We start from the raw sequence: 9,531 nt of genomic DNA on the forward strand, positions 1-9,531 counted from the left end.
GGCGGGGAGGTCAGACTGACCCCACCCTGCCAGGGAGCCCCTGGTAATACACGAGAGGCAGCGTTGGCCCTCAGGAGTGCTCCTGTGGGAGGGAGACCTGGGGAAGGGCTCACACAACGGTCTGACCAGAGAGAAAGAGAGGGTGGGGTAGGAGGAGAAGTGGGGGCAAGGATGGAGGGGGATTGAGGAGGGGAAGGGGGTGGGAAGGTACGGGGGGCTGGAGTGTGTGTGAGGAGTAGGGGAGCAGATGGGGAGAGTGTATTGGGGGCACGGGGACTGAAGGGGAGTGTGAAGACGGAAAGGAGGCCCAGGAGGAAGGGCAGGGCTGGAGGGGGGTGTGAGGAGCAGGAGGGGAATTTTATGGGGGAGGGTCGGACACGAAGGAGGGCTTCGGGGGTAGGAGATGTAGGAGCTGAAGCTGGAGAAGAGTAAGGGTACATGCCCAAGGTGCAGGTGGGAGCTAGGGTCCCAGCTGTGCACACAAATTTACTATAATTTATTCAGAACGTAAGAGCGGCTATACTGGGTCAGAGCAAATGTCTATCTAACCCAGTCTCCTGTCTTTCGACAGTGGCCAATGCCAGGTGCCCTAGAGGGAATGAGCAGAACAGGGAATCATCAAGTGATCCATCCCCTGTCACCCATTCCCAGCTTCTAGCAAACAGAGACTAGGGACACCATCCCTGTCCATCCTGGCTAATAGTCATTGATGGACCTATCCTCCATGAACTTATTATTCAAACCCTGTTATGGTATTGACCTTCACAACATCCTCTGGCAAGGAGTGCCACAGGTTGACTATGCGTTGTGTGAAGAAATACTTCCTATTATTTGTTTTAAACCTGCAGCCTATTAATTTCATTTGGTGACCTGTAGTTCTTGTGTTATGAAAAGGAGTAAATAGCACTTTTTAACCTACTTTCTCTACAACAGTCATGATTTTATACACCTCTATTTTATCTCCCTTAGTTGTCTCTTTTCCAAGCCAAAAAGTTCCAGTCTTATTAATCTCTCCTCATATGAAAGCTGTTCCATACCCCTAATCATTTTTGTTGCCCTTTTCTGAACCTTTTCCAATTCTGATATGTCTTTTTTCTGATAGGGCGACCGCATCTCCACACAGTATACAAGATTTACCATGGATTTATTACTCCTGTTGGAATTCTGCAATTGTTTCATTTGGAGCCATAGTAAAATTTCAGTATTCCAACAGGAGTAAAAATGTATGTAGAGGCAATATGATATTTTCTATCTCTTTCTTAATGATTCCCAACATTCTGTTCACTTTTTTGACTGCCACTGCATGTTGAGTGGATGTTTTCAGAGAACTATCCACAATGACTCCAAGTTCTCTCTCGAGTAGTAACAACTAATTTAGACCCTGTCATTCGATATGTATAGTTGGAATGATGTTTTCCAATGTGCATTACTTCGCATTTATTCACATTGAATTTCACCTGCCATTTGGTTGCTCAGTCACCCAGTTTTGTGAGATCCCTTTGTAACTCTTCACAGTCTGCTTCGGACTTAACTTATTCATGCTGTGGCTGCACCCCAGGTCCCCTGTAGGGACCAGGCCCCTGTTGTGCCAGTCACTGCACGGGCCCTGCCCCATGGAGCTCACAGGCTGATCCCCCGTCCCTACCGTCAGGTTCACCCCACAGATCCACAGGCAGGATCAGGGCCAAAGCGGCGAACAGCAGAGGCTAACAGCGGGAGTTTGCCTGGGAGTTCGCGTGGGGACAGCGCACCGAGGCTTTCATCTGCAGGTTTCTCTGAGTAGTTCCTGCAACAGTTGAGGAAGCTCTTAAGAGGACGGTGATATGGAAGGTGAGCGATCAGCTGTTGTAACCTGCACAAGTTGTGCCATGTTTGTCTTTCTTCCACAGGACAGAAGCGACTTTGTCTGTACAAAGTGCAAGCTGGTCTCCATATTGGAAGAGAAGGTTCGAGGCCTGGAGAAACGAGTATCGACTCTGCGTTGCATAAGGGAAAATGAAGATTTCCTGGACAGACGTCAGGAGATGCTTCTACGGCCGCAATGTTCTGAAGATTCAGAGCAGGCGCAGCAGGGACAGAAGGATTGTGAGGAGGTTTGGCAGCATGTGACTTCCAGAAGGAGAAAGAGGAGCATCCATGCACCAGCAATGGAAATACAGGTGAGCAATCGTTTCCATGTTCTCTCTGCAGGTACTAATGCGGAGAGTGGACTAGATGACCCATCTAAGGGAAGGGAGCAGAAGGAGACTCCACGGATTGGAAGGCAAAAGATGCACTGTCCTAGGGATGGGGGTTCCACGACCACCACTCCCATGAGGAGGAGGAGGGTGGTGGTGGTCGGGGACTCCCTCCTCAGGGGGACTGAGTCATCTATCTGCCGCCCTGACCGGGAAAACCGAGAGGTCTGCTGCTTGCCAGGAGCTAGGATACACGACGTGACGGAGAGACTGCCGAGACTCATCAAGCCCTCGGATCGCTACCCCTTCCTGCTTCTCCACGTGGGCACCAATGATACTGCCAAGAATGACCTTGAGCGGATCACTGCAGACTACGTGGCTCTGGGAAGAAGGATAAAGGAGTTTGAGGCGCAAGTGGTGTTCTCGTCCATCCTCCCTGTGCAAGGAAAAGGCCGGGGTAGAGACCGTCGAATCGTGGAAGTCAACGAATGGCTACGCAGGTGGTGTCGGAGAGAAGGCTTTGGATTCTTCGACCATGGGATGGTGTTCCAAGAAGAAGGAGTGCTAGGCAGAGACGGGCTCCACCTAACGAAGAGAGGGAAGAGCATCTTCGCCAGCAGGCTGGCTAACCTAGTGAGGAGGGCTTTAAACTAGGTTCACTGGGGGAAGGAGACCAAAGCCCTGAGGTAAGTGGGGAAATGAGATCCTGGGAGGAAGCACAAGCAGGAGAGCTCAAGAGGGGAGGACTCCTGTCTCATGCTGAGAAAGAGGGACGATCGATGAGTTATCTTAAGTGCCTATACACAAATGCAAGAAGCCTGGGAAACAAGCAGGGAGAACTGGAAGTCCTGGCACAGTCAGGGAACTATGATGTGATTGGAATAACAGAGACTTGGTGGGATAACTCACATGACTGGAGTACTGTCATGGATGGATATAAACTGTTCAGGAAGGACAGGCAGGGCAGAAAAGGTGGGGGAGTTGCGTTGTATGTAAGAGAGGAGTATGACTGCTCAGAGCTCCGGTATGAAACTGCAGAAAAACCTGAGAGTCTCTGGATAAAGTTGAGAAGTGTGAGCAACAAGGGTGATGTCGTGGTTGGAGTCTGCTATAGACCACCAGACCAGGGGGATGAGGTGGACGAGGCTTTCTTCTGGCAACTAGCAGAAGTTGCTAGATCGCAGGCCCTGGTTCTCATGGGAGACTTTAATCACTCTGATATCTGCTGGGAGAGCAATACAGCGGTGCACAGGCAATCCAGGAAATTTTTGGACAGTGTAGGGGACAATTTCCTGGTGCAAGTGCTGGAGGAACCAACTAGGGGCAAAGCTTTTCTTGACTTGCTACTCACAAACAGAGAAGAACTAGTAGGGGAAGCAAAAGTGGATGGGAACCTGGGAGGCAGTGACCATGAGATGGTCGAGTTCAGGATCCTGACACAAGGAAGAAAGGAGAGCAGCAGAATACAGACCCTGGACTTCAGAAAAGCAGACTTTGACTCCCTCAGGGAACAGATGGGCAGGATCCCCTGGGAGAATAACATGAAGGGCAAAGGGGTCCAGGAGAGCTGGCTGTATTTTAAAGAATCCTTATTGAGGTTGCAGGAACAAACCATCCCGATGTGTAGAAAGAACAGTAAATATGGCAGGCGACCAGCTTGGCTAAACAGTGAAATCCTTGCTGATCTTAAACGCAAAAAAGAAGCTTACAAGAAGTGGAAGATTGGACAAATGACCAGGGAAGAGTATAAAAATATTGCTCAGGCATGCAGGAGTGAAATCAGGAAGGCCAAATCACACTTGGAGTTGCAGTTAGCAAGAGATGTTAAGAGTAACAAGAAGGGTTTCTTCAGGTATGTTAGTAACAAGAAGAAAATCAAGGAAAGTGTGGGCCCCTTACTGAATGAGGGAGGCAACCTAGTGACCGAGGATGTGGAAAAAGCTAATGTACTCAATGATTTTTTTGCCTCTGTCTTCACGAACAAGGTCAGCTCCCAGACTGCTGCACTGGGCAGTACAGCATGGGGAGAAGGTGACCAACCCTCTGTGGAGAAAGAAGTGGTTCGGGACTATTTAGAAAAACTGGACGTGCACAAGTCCATGGGGCCGGATGCGCTGCATCCAAGGGTGCTAAAGGAGTTGGCGGGTGAGATTGCAGAGCCATTAGCCATTATTTTTGAAAACTCATGGTGATCGGGGGAGGTCCCAGATGACTGGGAAAAGGCTAATGTAGTGCCCATCTTTAAAAAAGGGAAGAAGGAGGATCCGGGGAACTACAGGCCAGTCAGCCTCACCTCACTCCCTGGAAAAATCATGGAGCAGGTCCTCAAGGAATCAATTATGAAACATTTAGAGGAGAGGAAAGTGATCAGGAACAGTCAGCATGGATTCACGAAGGGGAAGTCGTGCCTGACTAACCTAATTGCCTTCTATGATGAGATAACTGGCTCTGTGGATGAGGGGAAAGCAGTGGATGTGTTATTCCTTGACTTTAGCAAAGCTTTTGATATGGTCTCCCACAATATTCTTGCCGCCAAGTTAAAGACGTATGGGCTGGATGAATGGACTGTAAGGTGGATAGAAAGCTGGCTAGATCGTCGGGCTCAACGGGTAGTGATCAATGGCTCCATGTCTAGTTGGCAGCCGGTTTCAAGCGGAGTGCCCCAAGGGTCGGTCCTGGGGCCGGTTTTGTTTAATATCTTTATTAATGATCTGGAGGATGGTGTGGACTGCACTCTCAGCAAGTTTGCAGATGACACTAAACTAGGAGGCGTGGTAGATACACTAGAGGGTAGGGATCGGATACAGAGGGACCTAGACAAATTAGAAGATTGGGCCAAAAAAAACCTGATGAGGTTCAACAGGGACAAGTGCAGAGTCCTGCACTTAGGACGGAAGAATCCCATGCACTGCTACAGACTAGGGACCGAATGGCTAGACAGCAGTTCTGCAGAAAAGGACCTAGGGGTCACAGTGGACGAGAAGCTGGATATGAGTCAACAGTGTGCTCTTGTTGCCAAGAAGGCTAACGGCATTTTGGGCTGTATAAGTAGGGGCATTGCCAGCAGATCGAGGGACGTGATCGTTCCCCTTTATTCGACATTGGTGAGGCCTCATCTGGAATACTGTGTCCAGTTTTGGGCCCCACACTACAAGAAGGATGTGGAAAAATTGGAAAGAGTCCAGCGGAGGGCAACAAAAATGATTAGGGGTCTGAAGCACATGACTTATGAGGAGAGGCTGAGGGAACTGGGATTGTTTAGTCTCCAGAAGAGAAGAATGAAGGGGGATTTGATAGCAGCCTTCAACTACCTGAAGGGGGGTTCCAAAGAGGATGGAGCTCGGCTGTTCTCAGTGGTGGCAGACGACAGAACAAGGAGCAATGGTCTCAAGTTGCAGTGGGGGAGGTCTAGGTTGGATATCAGGAAAAACTATTTCACTAGGAGGGTGGTGAAACACTGGAATGCGTTACCTAGGGAGGTGGTGGAGTCTCCTTCCTTGGAGGTTTTTAAGGCCCGGCTTGACAAAGCCCTGGCTGGGATGATTTAGCTGGGAATTGGTCCTGCTTTGAGCAGGGGGTTGGACTAGATGACCTCTTGAGGTCCCTTCCAACTCTGATATTCTATGATTCTATGATTCTATGATTCAAAGTGGGGTTGGGGAAGGGCGACGGCTCCCAGACAAAGGGCCTGGTGCTGCAGAGACTGAACCCCTGATCCCTTCACTCCGGTGAGCATCCCCCTGAGATCAGACACTGCTCAGGGGAGTTACACACATGTCTGGGGGATTGGGGTCTGGGGCTCAGGCTGACGCAGGCTGGTGGCCTGTTTGGTCGCGTTAGTGCCTCAGCGTCTCGGGAGTTATTTAGTCTCAGATCCTGCAGACTCTCAGTGTGGACCCTCACTCACTCACAGAGCCCCCTGGAGCCTTCCCTCACCTCAGTAACATGACACGCAGCGTTTGCAGGATCGGGGCCTTGTTTGCTAGTTCCTGATGGCCAGTTACAGACCAGAGGCCACCCGTGCTGGGCGCTGGACACACACAAGAGGCACAGCCCTGCCCTGGCTTATGTATGAGCTGAAGAACAGACGGATCTAACGGGGACAGAGCTCTCCCCTTTTCTTCCCCTCAGCTCTTCTGGCTGCCAAACGCCCTGTGTCCTTCCTGCCAGCACCAGCCACTGTCCATTTCACTCCCTTCAGTCACAATCAGATGGCCTGATCTGGCAAGCAGGGCTGCTGACGCTGCTCCTCCCTGGCTAACAAATTAGAGAGTCAGTGGAGCAGAGGGACTGGACCTGGGGTCTCCCACCTCCCGGGTGAAGGGTCCATCCACCCGGCTACAGAACCGTTCTCACGCCCCTGCTCTCTGGCCCAGTTCTAGTTCTCCCCAAAGGAACAGCTCCCACAGGAATGATGGAGGGGGCCCCACAGCAGAGTGCCCCACAGCTCAGGGACTAGGGCACCCTGGGAGGTGGCAGAGCCCTGCTCAAATCCAGTCTCCCCCGCAGGCAGAGGGGGCCTGGAACCAGGAGTCTCCCTCACCCCAGGCGATGCCCAAACCACTCGACTCCTCCCACACTCTTGTTTGAGCGCATGTGTGCTTCTGAGCCAGCAAGCGGTCTGAGCACACCCACCACATCGGGGCCCCAGACAAGTGCAGAGGACACCTGTCGTCCCTCGGTCCATGCATCGCTCTGGGGCAAGATGGATGAAAAAAATCAATGATTTTTTTAATTTAAATCAGATTTTTTTTTCATAACATGCTTTTTGAGGAAAAAAGCCTATCTAAAGATCGTTCTAATTAAGATACATTATAGCTCAAAGATATCTCATCATGGAATAGGGATTATAAATTCTAACTCTATAGTATGAGACAATATATTTATGTAATGTTTAAGAAAAGTTTTGTAAATAAATTCCAATAGTTCATGGATTAGGGACCCAATCTTATGGAGTTCCAGGGGCTTCTATATAGATTATTTAGGTTAATCTTTTGATTTATTCAATGGGACTCAGTGCTCAGTCTAGAACAGTGGTTCTCAACTGTGGTCCACCGCTTCTTCAAGGAAAGCCCCGGCGGGCTGGCCTGTTTGTTTACCTGCCATGTCTGCAGGTTCGGCTGATCACGGCTCCCAGTGGCCGCGGTTCGCCGCTCCAGGCCAATGGGGGCTGTGGGACGCAGCGCTGGCCAAGAGATGTGCTGTCCGCCGTGTCCTGCCCGGCTGCCCCCTGACACTCAGCTCCCCCTCCCTGCACCCCCCTGGCCCGACTGCCCGCCGACACCCATCTCCCCCCTCCCCGTACCCCCAACACCCAGCTCCCCCCTCCCTGCACCCCCCAGCCCAGCTGCCCCCCGACACCCAGCTCCCCCGTCCCTGTACCCCCTGGCCCGGCTTCCCGTCCTGCCTTCCCCGGGCGGGGTCCCACCCTGGTACTCACGGGAGTGGCCCCCCTGCAGGGCTACAGCCCCCAGCAGCAGCAGGCGCAGCGCCAGGGCCATCGCCGCCCACCTCACCCCGGCCGGACCTAGCCCATGGACCCGCTCTCACCCCCTCTCCCAATTCCCTACTTTGCGTGACTTTGGGTGCACTGAGCATGCGCACCCGAAATGAGCATGCCCAGTAACCTTCGCTGTCACCACTGCCCTCTCTCTGCCCTTACTTTTTCTTAGGATTTTCTGCCTCCTCTTTGGAGGGGTTTAAAAGGATCAAGGGGGGCAAATCGCAGCGAGGGGAGGGGCTGTCAGGGTCTGAGCGGGGGGCAGAAATTTACTCTCCGGGGCAATCAAGCTACTGTAGGTAGCGGCAGAAGAGGGCAGGACCCCAAGCAAAAAAAATTTTGGCTGCCCCCCGTCCCAGCCCTGGGCTCCTCGATGCACCCCCCTGCCGCCCCAACCCCGGGCTCTCCCCCACCACCTGCACCCCCCTGCCTCCCCAGCCCTGGGCTCTCCCCCCCACACACACACCCTGCTGCCCCAGCTCTGGGCTCCCCCCTGCCCTCCCACCATTGCCCCACACACACACCTGCCACCCCAGCCCTGGGCTCTCCCCCACGAACCTGCACCCTCCTTCCCCTGCAGCCCTGGATCACTGGTAACTCACTCCCAGGGCAAGTCATTCAGCAGGAATTTTAGATGTGCACAGAACGCAGACAGGATTGGTTCCCATTTGGTTACAGAACTGCAGTAAAGTGGAACAATTTTCAGCTTGTGTGACTGGAGGATATCTGGATGCATATTATAAGACTGTCCTACATAAATGAGGAAAAGTTGAGGTGCCTTTATTATTCTTTTGTTCCACTCTTTCTTTCTATGGGGAATTTGCCAATGTAATATCACTGTCTTCCTTTTAAACAAACAAACAAACAAACAAACAAAAAAGGCAATGGCTGTTGAAAATAGCAATTCCAGTCCTAATAACCACTGGGAAGCATTTCTTGCTCAATTTTATCCTACTTTTTCTACAGCAAGTTACAGTGGATCAGTATATTTGATTTCGGAGAAATGAAGTAACAGCGGCCTAAGCTGACCTTGAGCACTCCTGAATTTTGAGGTGTTCAAATCTGGAAGGCAGGTGCTGGGGCGGGGGGGGCTGTCGCTCCGCAGGGGAGCACAGCAGCATGTATGCAGCAGCGTGTCTGGTGCTGCGCGATGGTCTGATTGGCACGGTAAGGGGGCTGGTGGGTTGGAGAAGGGGTAGGAGGTTCGGGGGGGCAGTCAGGGGCAGGGAGAAGGGGTTTGGATGGGTCAGGGGTTCAGGGGGGACAGGCAACAGTTGGATAGGCATGGGAGTCCCAGGGGTTTGTCAGGGGACAGGTAGGGGATGGGATCCTAGGGGGGAAGTTGGGGGGGTCTCAGGAGGGGACAGTTGGGGACAAGGAGAAAGGAGGCTTAGATGGGGGTGGGGTCCCGGGGGGGACAATCAGGGGACAAGGACCAGTGGGGCTTAGATAGGGGGTGGGGTCCTGGGGGGCAGTTGGGGCAGGGGTCCCAGGAGGGGGTGATCAGGGGACAGGGAGCAGGGGGGCTGGATGGGTTGGGGTTTCTGTGGGGGGCAGTCGGAGGGAGTGGATGGGGGCAGGGTGGGGCTATCCTCCCTCCCTGTGGAGTGTCCTATTTTTTGAATGTTAAAATATGGTATCCCTGCCCTTCCCAGTGCAGCTCTCCATTCACAGCAGGCTGCAGCATGAGGTCTCAGCTTCCTCACTCCCTCCCCCTTTCCTGTTGGTAGTGGCCAAGGGAATGCTGGGAAATGTAGTTCTTTCCCTGCTCCAGGGCTGGGTCTATAGGCAGGGAGCTAACCAAGGAACTACAGCTCCCATGCTGGATCCCTGCTGTCCCTGAAAATGGGCTGC

The sequence above is a fragment of the Chrysemys picta genome, chromosome 25, assembly GCF_011386835.1.
Source record: "Chrysemys picta bellii isolate R12L10 chromosome 25, ASM1138683v2, whole genome shotgun sequence".
In the NCBI taxonomy this organism is placed as follows: domain Eukaryota; kingdom Metazoa; phylum Chordata; order Testudines; family Emydidae; genus Chrysemys; species Chrysemys picta.